The 18,278-nt window shown below is 47.0% G+C and overlaps 1 protein-coding gene across 6 annotated transcripts in view; it reads right to left on the bottom strand.

The window, feature by feature from the left end:
* Nucleotides 1–18,278, bottom strand: part of thrb (thyroid hormone receptor beta) — a 614,287-nt gene that overhangs the window by 49,413 nt on the left and 546,596 nt on the right. The gene's annotated exons all lie outside the window — the stretch shown is intronic.

Here is an 18,278-nt window from a genome sequence, read left to right as displayed (position 1 = left end):
AGAATATCAAATTCTACGTCATTCAATCTCCTCATCACTCTGTCATCCTTGGTCTCCCCTGGTTACGGAATCACAATCCACACATCTCATCTCAATGGGATCTGTCCCATTGAGTCAGATCACTCAATGGGACACCACCTGTCAAAATCGCTGTTTATCCAGTCACTCGAATCTCCACTCACAGTCTGGACACCTCCACGTCAGATCCAGAAGGATCAAAAGTACCACCCGACTATGCAGATCTCATTGAAGCCTTCAGTAAGGAGAAAGCCTCTCAACTACCAGAACATCGCTCCAGTGACTATGCCATTGACCTTCTCCCTGGGGCTGCTCCCCCCCGGGGAAGAATATTTCCTCTGTCTCGGCCTGAATCCGAGGCTATGAAATGCTACATTGAGGAGGAGTTAGCAAAAGGGTTCATTAGACCTTCAACCTCACCAGCAACGGCCGGATTCTTCTTCGTGAAAAAGAAAGACGGAGGACTTCGACCCTGTATCGACTACCGAGGGTTGAATGACAACACCGTGAAATTCAGGTATCCCTTACCTCTTGTACCTGCCGCTCTGGAACAGCTCCGCCAAGCCAAGTACTTCACCAAGCTAGATTTGCGTAATGCGTACAATTTGATCCGCATCCGAGAGGGGGACGAGTGGAAGACTGCTTTCTCGACCACTAGTGGGCACTACGAATACTTGGTTATGCCTTTCGGGCTGTCTAACAGTCCTTCAGTGTTCCAGGCTTTTATGAACGACGTCTTCCGTGACATGCTGGATAAATGGTTGATTGTATATATCGATGACATCTTAATCTACTCGAACTCCATGGAGGAACACATTCAACAGGTCAGGCTGGTACTGGAACGTCTAATTCAATACCAACTTTTCGCCAAAGCTGAGAAATGCGAGTTCCATCAGACTAGCACATCATTCTTGGGATACATCATCAGCCAGGAGGGGATAGCCACAGACGAGAGGAAGGTCAAGGGGGTTCTGGACTGGCCGTTACCTCAAACCATTAAGGAACTTCAGCGATTCTTGGGCTTCGCCAACTTCTAAATTTCAGCATCATCGCAGCACCTTTAACCGCCATGACTAAACGTCACTCTGCTCGTCTGAATTGGTCAACCGAAGCTCATCAAGCATTCCAAGAACTAAAGACTCGTTTCACGTCCACACCCATCCTCCATCATCCAGACCCAGAACAACCATTCATTGTGGAGGTAGATGCCTCCAACACAGGGGTAGGCGCTATTCTATCTCAACGACAGGGCAACCCAGCCAAGATGTACCCCTGTGCTTTTTTCTCCCGAAAACTCACCTCGGCCGAACGTAACTACGATGTGGGTAATCGCGAACTACTAGCCATGAAGTTAGCACTAGAGGAGTGGCGTCACTGGCTGGAGGGAGCAAGTCAACCCTTCACAATTCTCACGGACCACAAAAACCTTGAATATCTCCGTTCTGCCAAACGTCTGAATCCTCGGCAAGCCAGGTGGGCTTTATTCTTCACCAGATTTCAGTTCACAGTGACTTATGGACCGGGTACCAAGAACACCAAAGCCGACGCTCTCTCACGTCAAACGGAGGAAACAGCTCAAAATCCCAGTCACAAGAATGTCATTCATGCTAACCTACTGGTAGCTCCCGTTCAATGGGATATTATCACGGAGATCCAACAAGCCAACCTTCAAGTAAGACCACCTCTCGAATGCCCAACTAGTCTCCTCTTCGTTCCAGATCCTCTTCGTCAACGACTCCTCGAGCAAGTTCACTCCACACCAAGTTCTGGTCACCCAGGGATCACTGCTACCATCCATTTACTCCAAAATCGCTTCTGGTGGCCTACTTTGTTGACTGACACCACCAAATACGTTAAGGACTGTACCAACTGTAGCACATCCAAATCACTCAGACAACACCTTGCGGGTCTCTTAACGCCACTGCCTACGCCACAACGTCCCTGGTCCCACATCGCTATTGACTTTATCACCGATCTGCCCAACTCCCAAGGACACACCACCATACTCACCATTGTTGACCGATTTTCCAAGGCCTGTCGTCTCATACCTCTACCCAAACTGCCTACCGCACTCGAAACAGCCGAACTCCTCTGCAATCAGGTGTTCCGCTTCTATGGTCTGCCCGAAGACATAGTTTCAGACCGAGGACCTCAATTCACCTCCAGGGTTTGGACCGCATTCTTCAAACACCTCAACATTAACATCAGTTTCACCTCTGGGTACCATCCCCAATCCAATGGGCAAACGGAACGGCTGAATCAGGACGTCATCCGCTTTCTCCGTTCCTACTGTCAGAACCAACAGGCAGAATGGAGTAGATACTTGTTTTGGGCTGAATACGCCCAGAATTCACTGGTTAAACCCTCCACAGGAATTACTGCCTTCAAGTGTATCCTCGGTTTTCAACCCCCACTGTTCCCCTGGTCAGGTGAACCTACTGAACTACCATCTGTCACAGAGTGGCTACACAAGAGCGAGGAGGTTTGGAATCAGGCTCACACTCACCTGCTCCACGCTGTCAGATGACAAGAGCAGCAGGCCAACCGCCACCGTCGCCCAGGTCCTGAATACAACATCGGCCAGTGGGTTTGGCTATCCACCAGAGATCTAAGACTCCGCCTTCCATGCCGCAAACTCAGTCCCAGGTATGTTTGTCCATTTCAAATTGTAAGACAGATTACATCTGTATCATTTCGATTAGATCTTCCCACTAATTATCGCATCTCTCCCACTTTCCATGTGTCACTTCTGAAACATGCCGGTGGTCCGAGAGGAGAGCCGGAGGAGGGAGCCACGGCTCAAAATACCCTACCTTTCCTGGTTGACGGCGAGGAGGCGTACCACGTGCACAAGTTGCTGGACTCCAGGCGCCGGGGCAAGGTCCTTCAGTATCTGGCTGATTGGGAGGGGACCGGTCCGGAGGAGCGATCCTGGGTTAATTCTGGAGATATCCTTGACCCCACTCTAACTGAGGAGTTTCACCGGACGCACCCGGAAAAACCGGCCCCTCGACCTCGTGGAAGACCCCAGCGTCATTTGCGTCCTCGCGTCAGGAGCTGCTCGCAGGGGGAGGGCTCTGTAACGGAGCAGGCTTCCGCACTGCTCCCTCTCCGCCATCGGAGGGATCCTTCCCCGGAATATTAACCACCCTTAGTAACTTCACTTCCCATCATCCCGCTTACCTGGGACTGATTACGCGACACACCTGCACCACACTGATTGCACACACACCTGCATGTCATTCACACACACATAAAAGCCACTTCCACACAGCACTTCTCTGCGAAGTATTGTATTGCCCAGGCCTTCAATAACGAGCGTTTATTTTTGAGTTTGCTTTTCTTAAAACTGATCTTGGATTGTGTACCCCGACCTCTGATTGTTCTCTGCCTGTCTTGACCCGGATTGTCCTTTGGATTTGTATATTTCTGCCTGCCTTGACCATTGCCTGTGACCCCGACCTTCTCTGTGTTATCTTCGCTGCTACTGTCTGCTGTTGATTTACCCTGCCTGTTTGACCATTCTCATTAAAGCTGCAAATGGATCCCTCAGCGTATGGGCCATCAATACAACATGTTCCAGGCGCTCTATACACACAACTAACTATTAGATTTCTACTTGTTTTCATCTCAATTTCTACATTGACTATTTCAAAATTCCCAACACATTCTTTCGACATAGAGACAACGTGCTTGCATTGCAGAGCAGTATTAACATATAAGGCCACTCCACCTCCCTTCTTTAAAGTCCGATTTACAAAGAACATTTCATAGCCTGTCATTCCAAAGTCTTCAGCAGTGTCATTTCGCAACCATGTCTCTGAAATCGCAATCACATTAAATACCCTCTTCAGCCGCTTCAAATAATCCATGATATTGCCGAAATTTATGTTTAAACTTCTGCTATTGAGATGGATAATATACACTCCATCCCTCTCTACAATGTCATTGAAATACTTTCAGTGAAATATTTACAGTTGGACCCATCTGTTGTGGAGTCATATTTGAAATTCCTCTCAGGGTCTATTTCACTCCCCACATCAAACGGTCTTTCATCCAAATCTTTTAATCTTCCACTGTGCAAGTAATTCAGATATGGTGTTACCAAACTTGACATTGGCATTTCATAGTCCATTCGGCTGGTCTAAGTCTTTGTCATGTCCATCAGTAAAGGGAAACACGTAATCTTTAAACATTCAATCAGTCATTGTCTTTTAAAATATGCAACACTTGTAAGCCCAATCCTCTATCTCTGATCCGTTTGCACAAACAATCCGTCCATCCAGTTTCACGACATTCCCAGGCCAAAAAATAATCATATTCAGTAGGCCCAATAGCCCTGAGCCCCAAATTAACCATCCTCTTCCAAAAATATCACACAGTCTGGGCCATTCATTCATTTCAGGATTCATGTTTTAAATCTTTCAAGTTCGCGTAGATCTCTTACCGTGATAATCTTTGCTTCCCCAGGCATTCCGTTTAGTTTGATTATCACCTTCACATTTCTTGTCCATGTTGCTTGAATCTTCATTTGTTTACTCAGGTTCCTCGCCACTCTGGCTATATCAGCATTCTTTTTGGTTAAATGTTCATTTATATAAACATCGCTCCCCTTCAGTTTTTTCACTTGCTTTAGAATGTCTCTCTTATGTTTAGTCACAACAAACCGCAAGACAATTGCTGGCTTCGTTTGTTTGTTTTTCCCTGGAAGACTGTAGCAAGATGAGACATTTTCACTTTCAATATTAATACCCTTTGTCTTTAAAAATTGCATCACTTGATATTCAAGCAATTTCTGTTCTTCGCTCGAAATATCTTCACCGTCTTTTCCAGCAGCCACACTTGAGTAAGATCTATTTCGGATATCGAGCCCACTAATAATCAAGTCATTCCCTTTTGCATTTTGATCCAACTCATCAATCCTTCTTTCCAACTGGTCGATCTTCATGTCCTTTTCTTTTACCAAACCTTTCAATTGTTTGACTTCCGACATTAGCTCCTCCAGCATTTCTTGTTTTTTAGCAACTCGAGCAAGATCCTCAGACAACATGCTCAGAGATTTTCGAATTTCCTCCATATCCTCATCAATTTTTTTTTGTCTTGACATGTTTAAATTTCAGCATTTACTTCACATTTACTTGTTATTCACTGTTCACTGTTACTGCTCTGCGGCACACATTCCCACATGTCCCACAATGCCCACATTACATCACATATGAGAAACCCCAAATGAAGATTCCTTAAAGAGAGAAAAGCATATTGAACATAAGCTAATCACTGATCAACAGTCCACTCACATTTTTTTCACATTATACTAGTTTGTCAGTCTGTGTAAGGCAGTGGTGCCCAATCCTGCTCCTGATCGATTGTCCTGCACAGTTCATCTCCAACCCCTAATCTTTTATTTTCAAGTGATCCTAAAGACCTTAATTGGTTGCTTCAGGTGTGTTTGATTAGGGTTGGAGAAGAACTGTGCAGGACAGTCGATCGGCAGGAGCAGGATTGGGCACCCCTGGACTAAGGTATTTAGAGTCCTGGTGCCAGTTGCCTAAACACGGTAAAGACTGTTAAGACTGTCTTAAGAACTTAAAAAACAAATACAAAACCAAAAGTCTGCCAGCAGCCCCTCGCAGACGACTGCTGGCTACACAAAACAAAAACCAAACACAACATAAACACAGGCCTGTCCTCTCTCGATCTTCACAGTCGTCACTCCTCCTTTATGCTTCCGCTCCTCCGTGAGAGATGGGAGACCGGTGCGTCTCACAGGTGTCATTCATTAACAATCACGCCACCGGCCTCGCACCGTTCTCTCACGTCCCTCGGCCTCGTCCTGCTCGCCACAATAGGGTTAAAAGTCAATCCCATATAAGTGCTACAGAAAACAGGATGAAACTCTTTAGAATTTTTTTTTAAAATGAATTCTCAAAATTTAAATTTACACTGTATACTTGCAATAGAAAATTTCATTTGACTCTAATTCCTTAAATTCAAATGATAATTCTGAATCCGGTTTACTACCTCTAGAAATTCAGGAACTGAATTGTAATGTAAAAGGCATTCTCAAGTCAGTTGTAATTTTCAGTACTTTTCTAAATGTCATGCATAGATAATCACATTAGTGCATCAGTGAATTGTATTTAAGTATTTTTGCAGAAAATGTTGAACTAAACAAACTTCCACTTCCATTCAAAAGTTTAGGTTATGTAAGATTTTTTTAAAGGAAACAATACTTTTTTTACTTGTAGCAAGGTCAAATTTTTTTGCATTTTATTTAACCAGGAAATAAACTTTTTCAAAAGTGTCCTTGCCAAGATGGATATAGCCATAGAAGTTCTCACAATATTACAATAACGAAACAGCGCAATACCAATACATATTTCAATTAATTTGCAATTTGGTTCATCCTTTAACAGCTCACAGATCGAAGATTTAAAAGTAGGCTTACTCATGGACACCAAAGTGACACAGAGAACACCTCAGTTATGATTGTAACCTCGGTTCCCTGAAAAGGGAACGCGAGGTTGCGTCGAGATTGACGCTATTGGAACGCTCTACGTAATTGAGTCGTGAAGCACGTGAAATCAGCAGCCCACCGCATCACACACCTCTTGTAGGGATACCCCTATTATAAGGCTTACAAACCAGACATACTCCTTCTGATCCGACGCACCACAGAGGAAAAACCAACGGTTTCTCCCCAAAGACACCACACAAAGATGCGTGATAAGCAGGCTAGGCCTCCACGTAAACCTTTAGAGTGGAGGGGGATGACCCTGTGGAGAATCGATCCTGCATAAATTTCAGCACTGTACAAACTGGGCAGTTAACTGGATCCAAGTGATGATTCTCGCCAGTTCCTTGTGCAGGGAGTTCTAGAGTAACCGTGGAGCTCCCAGCACAGGACCCTGGGACAAGAACCAAAGCTTCTTCCACATAATCAAAGTACTAAGCACCTGCGCGTAACCTAACAGTTTCTAAACTGTTTGACAGTGAGTGACTGGACAAGCCTTATCTTGCTCACGGCTGTAAGGATCGAACCGATAAGAGCAGGAGAAAGATGTGCCGCATTGTCGTCAAATCCCACACCACACCTGAAAAAGTGGTCCTCTGTCATGGAGAAAGCACACTTTTCTCAGCATTCAACCTAAACCCCCATACTTTCATATAGGGAGGAAGACAATGACGAACCCCCATCTGCTCCACATTGAGCCAAAATACAGGGTGACATGACTAGGCCGAAAGGAAGAACACAATTCTGCTACGCTTTGCCCCCGAAAGCAACCTGAGGAACTTCCTGAGTTAAGGAGGGATGGAATATGGCAGTATGCATCCTAAAGATCTACCGTGACAAACCAGTCCTTGGATCTGATTGTGTCACGATTCGGCTAAGCGCAGAGATCTAGAATTGGACGCAACCCTGCATCCTTTTTAGCATGGGCGTCGGAAGCAAAAAAAATGTTCGTGGGTCATCCTCCAAATTTTTTTACTGGAGTAGATTAGGGGTGTTCCCGAAGCCACATACCTTTTTTTTAAAGCAGCGTGGAATCACGCTGTATCTAAAACGCGGAATGGAGTTAAATTTATTAGGGTTTTTCTCAAGTCTAATGGATTTGACTGACGGCGCTCTGAAAAGTGAACAGACATATGCACTGAATTAGAGACGGTAGAAGTGAGGGGGTCCAATATCATTGGTCTTAAAAATATACAATTGTTCCGACACCCATGCTTTTTAGTAACGATAAAATTTCGGCTGTAAACCAGACTCTCTGTCGGGTGAAGTGACAGGTTTCTATGGCACCCTTCCCCAGCACAGCCTTTTCCACTTGTTCCATAGTCTCAGCCTCAGACGTCACGCCCACGGACCGTTGGCTGAATGTCTGATGCATATGGCACACTTTTCTGGAAACACTTAACGAGTTTCTAAGTCGTCATCTGATTGATTGAATTCTACAGGATGTCCAGGAGACATTTGTGTGTAATTCTTTAACGGTAAATGTTGTGATGCCAAAACCTCTCGTGGAAGAAGAACGTCGTGTTTACAACTTTGACAATGAGCGCTTGTCTGGATCACCTAAACACTGGATTTTCAAAAGTATGTGAAGTTTGCAGCACCATTGTTGCAGTAAACTTGCTCAACATTCTTGAATTAATTATTTATAGATGAATGTCGGTCTGTTATTCCAGGGACACTGATATTATATTTTCACACGCCTAAACATGACGCGGAACAATTCGAACTGTGATTGGTTGCGTTACATGTCAGTCAAACGTACTCTTGGGTAGTCCTTGGCCAAGAAAAGCTGCGATAGAGTCCGGACCTTCTGCCGTCAGTCTGAGGGTCTGGCTACGCGAGACTACTAACAACCGAACTGACCCCTCTTAAACCCTCCTCCTGCGAGTCAGACACTGTGACTAGAACTCGCTGGAGACCACTGCGCCCCAAAGCAAACAAAGTGGTGGGGTTGGCAGAACGGCCCCGGAGGGCATCGAAGGGAGATGGGCACCTTATAATGAGGTGTTATCCATTTCCCCCCCGGGAATTTCACCATTTATTTCCTCAGAATAAAATGCAGCCAAAGATCAACCAGAGAAGTAAACACCATCAGGATGAAAGGCTGAATAGTATATTAATACAGACATCTATTTCCTCAGAGATAAGAAGAGTATATATTTTCTAAATTTCTTAAAAATTAAATGCAGCCATATATCAACCAGACAAGTAAAAATGGATAAAAGGCTGAATAATACTTTATTAATACAGACATCAAAATCAGATGAGTATATTTAACATTTATTTCCTCAAAATGAAATACAGCAAAAAAACAACCAGACAAAAAAATCGGTCTGGATGAAAGGCTGAATATAGTAGTTTTAAACAGACATCTATCTTCAAAAGCCAGACAGATATTTCATTTAATTCATCAAAATTAAATGCAGCCAAGAAACAAGCAGACAAGAATATGTGGTCTGAATGACAGACTGAATATTCCTAATCTAAGTCACAAAAAGAAACATAAATAATAGTCTGCACTCTGCAAACACACATAATTAGTTTGCACACAATCATAGGAAAAACAGAGAAAGAGAAATTCCAGTCTGCTCAGTCACTTACACATGTATTGTGAACTCGTAATCTACATTTTGCCCCGGCAAATGTGAGATCCGAGCCTCTAGATTCTTATTGCATAATACCCATATACCCATAACCTACGCGCTGCCTCTTTAAACGCGAGATCCGAGCCACGTTCGACATAATGAGAACTGATGAGTTGATATGCTGAGCACGCGTGCAATTTTTTCTGAAGGACGAAATGTACGTTTCTTAAGTATTTAGTTGAACATCAGTAGGCTAAGTGTAACAAAATAAAACATGTTGGAAACATGTTGATCACATAATTACTTTATTATTACTGTATTATTTTTCAAAGTTTGGAAACACACTGAATGGATTGTAAAACTGTCAAACTAAACATTTATTATTATACTAAAATTATATTTTCAGGAACAGCTCATTTAATTTCTAAGTAAGTTGTTATAAATCTTTGATGTAAACTCTTGCCAAGGTTTTAATGGTGCACTGCTTAGTAAATGTTTATAATGCGTTAAAACATAAAGTATTAAACATACTGGAGACATGCATCGATTTTTTTTTGTTTTGTCGACTGTATATTCAGGTTTCAGCAGTTATCTGCTCAGCACACACAGGCCTATGCTACGGTTCTCGAGTCAAGAACTGGTTGTTGCAGTTCTTGAATCACAAGTACAGAACCGAGAACGTCCCGGGTTACGTATGTAACCCTAGTTCCCCGAAGGGACGGACGCTGCGTGTAATCGCAGTGGGAACGCCCTCCAGCGTAACGCGTCTGAAGCATGAATGAAATCAGTCAATGGAGAGATGGAGCGTCATAGCGAGTGACGTCATCGACCAGGAAGCTATAAATATCCCCTGAGCACACAATACGCCAGCTTAAAGTTACTGAAGCAAGCGACCCAAGGGGATGCCGGGAGTATGGCAGGACACGCAGCGTCCGTCCCTTCGGGGAACTAGGGTTACATACGTAACCCGGGACGTTCCCCTTCAGGGACTACCGCTGCGTGTAATCGCAGTGGGAACGCAATACCCACATCCCCATACGACCAAATCCCCGTCGTGTGTCATTAGGAGACACAAACCGACGAGAGAACCTGAGCCCCGGGAGTGGAGCTAAGATCAAGGGAATAAAATCTAACGAAAGTGTGCGGTGAGGACCAGCCTGCCGCATCACAACGTCCTGAAGAGAAGCTCCTGAAAGAAGAGCTGTAGAGGCAGCCATACTCCTGGTGGAATGAGCCCTTACAGCCAAAGGTGAAGGTTGATGGACCGAACCGTAAGCAAGCGAGATGGCCTCGACCACCCACTTGCTCATCCTTTGCTTAGATGCCGGACACCCTTTCTTAGGTGACCCAAAACAGACAAACAGTTGTTCCGATCTCCTCCACAGGGCAGCTCTGTGGACATAAGCATCTAAAGCCCTAACGGGGCACAGCAAATTAAGTCACTTCTGGTCTGACGTCAGAAAAGGCGGAGGACAGAAAGCCTGCAGAACTATAGGTCTAACAAAAGTAGTTGGCACCTTAGGAACATAACCTGGTCTCGGACAGAGAAAGGCCTTAACCATACCAGGAGCAAATTCCAGGCACGAGGGAGCCACCGAAAGTGCTTGAATATCTCCAATTCTTTTTAGAGATGAGATAGCGAGAAGAAGGATAGTCTTTAGCGTAAGAAACTTTTCCGAAACCTCGATGGGCTCGAAAGGAGCTAGGGAGAGACCTTCTAAGACGATGGCCAGATCCCAAGCTGGTACCCTCGTGCGAACTGCAGGCCTCAGCCTCAAGGCGCCAAGAAGGAAGCGAGATATAAGTGGGTGTCTCCCGAGAGAACCTCCGCTCGAAGGGGCGTGGTAAGCAGCTAAGGCCGCCACGTACACCTTCAGTGTGGAGTGGGATAACCCTGTGGAGAGACGGTCCTGCAGGAAAACCAGCACTTTACCAACCGGGCAGTTAACTGGGTCCTGCTGGCGCTCTCCACACCAAGAGGTGAAAAGTTTCCACCTCGGCGGCATATAACTTCCTCGTGTCGGGAGCTCTGGATTGGAGGATGGTCTCAACGACCTCAGTCGAGAGACCAGAATCTATGAGCTGGGCCCCCTCAGAGGCCAAGCCCACAGCCTCCATACTTCTGGGCGGGGGTGAAGGATCGACCCACTCGCCTGAGAGAGTAGATCTCTCCTGATCGGTATCTCCAGGGGAGAGCCGTCGAGGAGAGACACTAGGTCCGCAAACCATACTCGGGGCCGGCCAGAACGGGGCTATTAGCAGAAGACTGAGCCCGTCCCGGCGAACCCTCTCCAGAACTCCCGGGAGCAGAGCGATCGGGGGAAAAGCGTACAAACGTGACCTCGGCCACAGATGTACCATCGCGTCCAACCCCAGTGGGGCTGGCAGGCTGAGAGAGAACCACAGTGGACAGTGTGATGTCTCTCGGGAAGCAAATAGGTCTACCTCGGCACGACCAAAATGTTCCCATAGGAGCTCCACCACATCGGGGTGAAGACTCCATTCCCCGGGCCTCGGCCCCTGCCTCGACAGGATGTCTGCCCCCTGATTTAAATACCCCGGGAGATAAATAGCTCTCAGAGAAAGAATTTTCCCCTGGGACCATAGAAGGATCTGACGTGCCAGTTTGTAAAGTGGGCGAGAACGCACACCCCCCTGATGGTTGATATAAGAGACCACCGATGTGTTGTCTGACCGGACAAGAACATGGTGGCCCCTTAGGTCTGGGAGGAAATGTTTCAGAGCCTGAAACACTGCCAACATCTCTACACAATTTATGTGCCATAGACGGTGACGGTCCTCCCACAGACCCTGAGCTGGGCGACCAATCATGATCGCCCCCCACCCCGTGAGAGAGGCATCTGTCGTTAGCATGACGCGACAACAAGGAGCTCCCAACACAGGGCCTTGGGACAGAAACCGAGGATCTTTCCACATTACCAGGGCGCGATGACACCGTCGCAAACTCATGATCATGCGAAGCGGATTTCCCCTCGGGGAGAATCCCCTGGTTCTGAGCCACCACTGTAACGGTCTCATGTGCAGGAGGCTAAAAGGTATCACGTTGGACGCAGCTGCCATGAGACCTAACAGTCTCTGGAACTGTTTTACAGTGGATGACTGGCCTAGCTTGACCTGATCTACTGCGGCGAGAATCGAAGCAACACGAGCAGGTGACAACTGTGCCTGCATCGTCGTCGAATCCCACACTACACCGAAAAAAAGTGGTTCTCTGTAATGGAGAAAGAACACTCTTCTTGGCGTTGCGCCTCAACCCCAACCTCTTGATGTGAGCAAGAACGACATCTCGATGCCGAACCGCCTGTTTTTCTGATTGAGCTAGAATTAACCAATCGTCTATATAGTTCAGAATACGGATGCCCTGCAGCCTCAGCGGGGCTATAGCCGCATCCATACACTTCGTGAACGTGCGGGGTGACAGTGCTAGGCCGAACGGAAGAACCTGTTATTGGTAAGCTTCGCCCCCGAAAGCGAACCTCAGGAACTTCCTGTGTTGAGGTAGGATAGATACATGGAAGTAAGCGTCCTTTAGATCTATCGTGACGAACCAGTCCTCGGATCTGATTTGACACGATCTGCTTGAGAGTGAGCATCTTGAATTTGAGCTTCCCTACAGCGCGATTTAAGAGACGCAGATCTAGAAAGGGACGCAGCCCTCCATCTTTTTTCAGAAAGATGAAGAACTGGCTGTAGTATCCTAACTCCCTGCTGGGTGGAGGAACCCGCTCTATAGCTCCTTTCGCTAAGGAAACCAGCCTCCCGAGGCTGGCCTCTGGATGAACATCCCGAGTGACAGACACAGCGCCCTGTAACATACTGGCAGGGAACAGCTGGTCTGGGCACTCCACAACCCTCGTCGGAGGGGGCGAGCGTCCCTCGGGGAAATCGCTCGCCGAGTCTCTCTACGCCCTGTATAGGCAGGGTTAGTAGAGCAGACCCCTGAGGGTATCGGGAAAGACAGGGCACCGTGTTTTTGCGCAGTGAACTCAAGTCTTCCACGATGGGGACCACCCTCAGAGTCCTGACGTTCAGCACGTCAGGATTTTTTCGACGCGGCCTTCTTGGCGATAATGACTGTCCTCAGATCAGCCCTACCCCGAGAAGGTCGTGCCGGAGAGCGCCCCGCCTCGTCCCTCCAGTTTCTCTGCGGGGGGGCACGAGACGCGACACTCCATTTCTGCTGCGCTCTTTTTGAAGTACTCGGCGGCTGGGACCGCCCTCACTCAGCAGCCCCAGCGACACGCACTTTAAGGGGCATAAATTTCTGAAAAGCAGCCGCCTGTTTCTTCTCTTCCTGGAACCTCTCCGTGACAGAGTGAAGAGCGTCACCGAAGAGGCCCGCAGGCGAAACTGGAGCATTAAAAGGAGAGTCTTATCTTTCTCCTTCATAGAGGTCTGACTCAACCACAAGTGTCTCTCTGTGGCCACCATGCCATAGACCGGCCGATAGATTTAGCGGTCTCCTTGGTGGCCCGGAGAGTGAGATCAGCAGTCTGCCTGAGCTCATTAATCATATCCACAGAAATTTCACCCCCCTCACAAGCATCTTTAAGCAGGTCAGCCTGATAAGCCTGCATAATGGCCATAGTGCGCCGAGTAAGCCTTCCCCACTAACACAGAAGTATATATATATATTTTTTTTAGTGGCTTAGAGGGCAGAGCCGGTGCTTTAAGTGAAGATGACGAAGCAGGAGAGAGATAGCTGGAGAGCGTCTCCTCTGCCTTCGGCATGGTCATGTACCCTGAAGCTTTTGCACCAAAAATGTTTCCATAAGCATTAGACTGGTTAGTATAAATTCTATTTGAAACAGGTCTAACCCAGGTCTTTGAAACCTCAGAGTGAACATCTGGGAAGAATGGTAAGCACCGGCGAGAAGGCTGAGGACGTGCAGACAGAAGTCTATCATCTAATTTGCTTTCATTTCTAGACACCTGCCTATCAGTTGGCCACTCTTTTTTTTTTTTTTTTGATTTGTTTTTTTTTTTTACAGCCCGAGATAACACATCTATCAGCCCCTCTTCAGCAGTATGCTGGAGTGACGAGTCAGTTTCTTCTGATGCAAAACTTTCGACATCGAGCTCCTCAGAACTGGATAATCTAAGTTCGACATCATGTGCCTCGACCCGGGCAGAAGTAACCGCCGCAGCGCGTGCTTCCAGAGCCGGGTGAGAGGCAGTAGATCTCGCTGGAGATAGCTGAGATAGGGCGGAGCCCGTCTCAACGTCGCCAGTGAGATCCATCTGCGAGCCCCAAGACAAGCGCCGCCGCTCTGCCTCAACAGAAGCGGGACCCGAGCCTCGGGGAGCTCGCAGCAAACCACTCTCCTTGAAGAGCGATCGCCGCGAGCGCAGAGTTCTCAAGGGAAAACGCTCGCAATGCTCACAATCGACCCCCTCGAGAGCCGACTGGGCATGCAGCAATCCCAAACAAGCAACACACAGCTGATGTGTATCCCCACCCGTGATGTATCGTGTACAGGGGGAAACACACTTTCTATATTGCTCGCTCGTCACTTTGACACTCATATTGGTTTTTTATATACAGTATATATATATATATATATATATATATATATATATATATATAGTGAGAAACTCCTGTCTAAACAGACAAACACAATCGCTAGATTTCAGACACACACAGAGCTTGCTGAAGTAACAAAAAGCTGGCGTATTGTGTGCTCAGGGGATATTTATAGCTTCCTGGTCGATGACGTCACTCGCTATGGCGCTCCATCTCTCCATTGACTGATTTCATTCATGCTTCAGACGCGTTACACTGGAGGGCGTTCCCACTGCGATTACACGCAGCGGTAGTCCCTGAAGGGGAACTGTTTCTTTTGGACACGTTCGATACTGAGAACCGATGAGCTGGAGATACTGAGCATGTGTGATAGCACCGTCTCTAAACAGAACTTTCTTTCAGCCAACTTATGATGTGATGTGCTGATAGGTACATGAGCATGAGTGAACCGAGGACTTAAATGAGGGGCCAAATTCGGCGAAATGTAAGTTTATTTAATAACAAATAATAATAATAATAATAATAATAATAATAATAATAATTTGTTACATTTATATAGCGCTTTTCAAGGTACTCAAAGCACCACCAATGTGCAGCATCCACCTGGATGATGCGACGGCAGCCATATTGCGCCAGAACGCCCACCACACACTAGCCAAGTCAAGTCAAGTCATCCTCATTTATATAGCGTTTTTAACAATGTAGATTGTTTCAAAGCAGCTTTACAGAGATAAACATATAATTCAAGGTAACAGAGATCAGTTTGGTTTTATAGTGGTTCTTAAAAAATGTTTTTTCCAGCTAAAGTTAGTTCCCTTTCGAGGGAACTCGCGATGCGTCACTTGACGCTTTGGGAACGCCCCCAGCGTGCATGCGTCTGAGCATCAATGTCAACTAGTCCAATGGAAAGAATGAGCGTCACGGGCGGGTGACGTCATAACCAGGAAGGGATAAAGGCTCACCCGGTGAAACGCGGCATTAGCTTCTGTGTCTCAGCAAGCGATCTGTGTCATTTTGTCTCTGTCTATTTACTGTTGTCTGTTGCGGAAAAGGATGGAAACTAAACAAGTGTACAAACAGTGTGTTTCTCCCTGCCCGCGTTATTTAACGGGTGGGGACACACACGAGCTTTGTGTCGTTTGTTTGGGAGTGGAGCATGCGGTCTCAGCCTTCGAGGGGGCTGAGTGCCAGCATTGTGAGATGTTACCGCTTCGCATGCTCCGCTCTCGCCTGTCACTCTTTGATAAAGTGAGTGGGCAGGCTCGCGATCCACAGGGATCAGGACCCGCGTCTGCTGAGGCGGCGCGGAGAATGCATTCCTGGGGATCGCAAAAGGATCTTTCGGAGGGGTTGGAGACGGGTCCGAGGGCTCTTTCTCCTTCCTTACCCGAGAGATCCAGTGCTCTCTCCCCGGTGTCGGAAGCACGCTCTGCGGTTTCTTTCGCCCGGGGAGAGAGCCCTCCACTACTTTGTTGCTCTTCCTCCGAGGAGGTTGATGTGATGAGTGTGGAGAGTGTAAGCACACACATGGGGGAAAGGGATTCACAATTTATTTCCCCAGCATATGATGAGCTGGTGGATGTTATGTCGCGGGCTGTAGAGAAGTTAAATATTGAATGGCCATCTGAGAATAAGGGCGCTCGTCCTAAAAGCAAATTAGATGAGCGCTTTTTATCTTCAACCACATTATCTCCACCACGAGGGCTTCCATTTTTTCCCGATTTACACAATGAGATTTCTAAATCGTGGAATAAACCATACTCATCACGTCTTTTCAGCCCTCATGTTAACACTTATTCGAGAATAAGAGGGCTGAAAGAGTATGGTTATGAGGCGATGCCCCAGGCGGAAGAGAATTTAGCCAGTTATCTTTCCCCTGGTCCCGCATCGTCTCTGAAAGCCTCGGCTTTGCCCACTAGACCGCTTAAAGCCACTTCGGTGTTAGTGGGCAAAGCTTATACGGCAGCAGGTCAAGCTGGAGCATGTCTGCATACTATGGCAGTGCTCCAGGCTTATCAAGCTGACCTGCTGGGGGATCTGGATAGTAGTGAGGGAGTCAGTCATGACGAGATTCGTGAACTTCGTCGGGCTACCGATCTTTCTCTCAGGGCTACTAAGGAGACCGCCAGAGCAATTGGGCGGTCTATGGCAGCCTTGGTAGCTACTGAGAGACATTTATGGTTGAATCTGTCTGAAATCAAAGAAAAAGATCGAGCTTTTTTATTAGATGCTCCGCTTGAACCTTCTGGTCTCTTCGGCGACGCAGTCCACGCGGTCGTCGAGAGATTTCAGGAGTCAAAAAAACAAGCGGACGTTTTTAAAAAGTTTATCCCTCGCCGGGTCCAGCCCCCTGGGGCTGCTAGGCGTGAGCAGCCCCAGCCGTCAAGCTCATCATATCGTGTGCATCAGAGAGAGAGTGTTGCATCTCGTGCACCTCCACGTAGAGACTGGAGACAGACGCAACCCTCTCAACCGAAGTCTTCTAAGTCGAAGCCGGATCTGAGGACCGTTCTTCAGGCGAAGAAGACTTCGGTTCAAAAAAAAAAAAAAAGGTCCTGATGTTCACGCATCAGGCCTGTGAGGACAGCCCCGACCGAAGTGGAGCGGTGTACACCTCATTTTACGGTGCCCGTTCCATTTCGGGGTCCTCACGAGACCGTTCTGCCAACCCTGCCACCCTCGGTGCTTCAGGGCGCAGCGGTCTCCAGCGAGTCGCTGATGCTATGCTGCGGCACAGCATCGGTTTCGCGCCCTCTGAGGGGGGCCTTAGAGCGGCCAGTTCAGGTAGTTCCTGCCATTATGTTTCAGGCTCCGGAATTGGCTGTCTCGATAACACCAGAGACCAGCCTCGAGAGGTTGCTGTGCTAGTGCTAGTTGGCACTTCAGCACTGCATTGTCATCGGGTCCAGGCGAAAGTCCTTCGTCAGATCTGGAAACGGCCTGGATCCGGCAGGCTGCGGGAAAACGTCGGAATAAACAAAGACACTAAAATTAGCGTAGATGCCATTCTTCTTATGATGTAACGAGTACATCAGGATTTAAGGGAAGTGTTCCCAGTTCCGGCTGACCTAATCTAAGCAGCCTAATATTGAATTATAGAAGTCTATAGAGTGTTATGTGAATGCTAGGTCAAAGAGATGTGTTTTTAGTCTAGCTTTGAACTGACAGACTGTGTCTGCTTCCCGGACAATGTTAGGAAGATTGTTCCAAAGTTTTCGTGCTAAATAGGAAAAGGATCTACCGCCAGCAGTCGATTTAGATATTCTAGGTATTATCAACTGGCCAGAACTTTGAGATCGCAATAGACGTGAAGGACTATAATGCGTTAAGAGCTCGCTCAAGTACTGGGGAGCTAAACCATTTAGTGCTTTGTAAGTAATCAGCAATATTTTAAAATGTATACGATGTTTAATAGGGAGCCAATGCAGTGTTGACAGAACCGGGCTAATATGGTCGTACTTCCTGGTTCTGGTAAGAACTCTAGCGGCTGCGTTTTGAACTAGCTGTAGTTTGTTTATTAAGCATGCAGGGCAACCACCCAGTAGAGCATTACAATAATCTAGCCTTGATGTCATGAATGCATGAACTAGTTGTTCTGCATTTGTCAGTAAGAGCA

Source organism: Siphateles boraxobius, unplaced genomic scaffold, assembly GCF_051911475.1.
Source record: "Siphateles boraxobius isolate OS27281-9 unplaced genomic scaffold, OSU_SipBor_1 89, whole genome shotgun sequence".
In the NCBI taxonomy this organism is placed as follows: Eukaryota; Metazoa; Chordata; class Actinopteri; order Cypriniformes; family Leuciscidae; genus Siphateles; species Siphateles boraxobius.
This window is presented reverse-complemented; position numbering and strand designations above follow the sequence as displayed.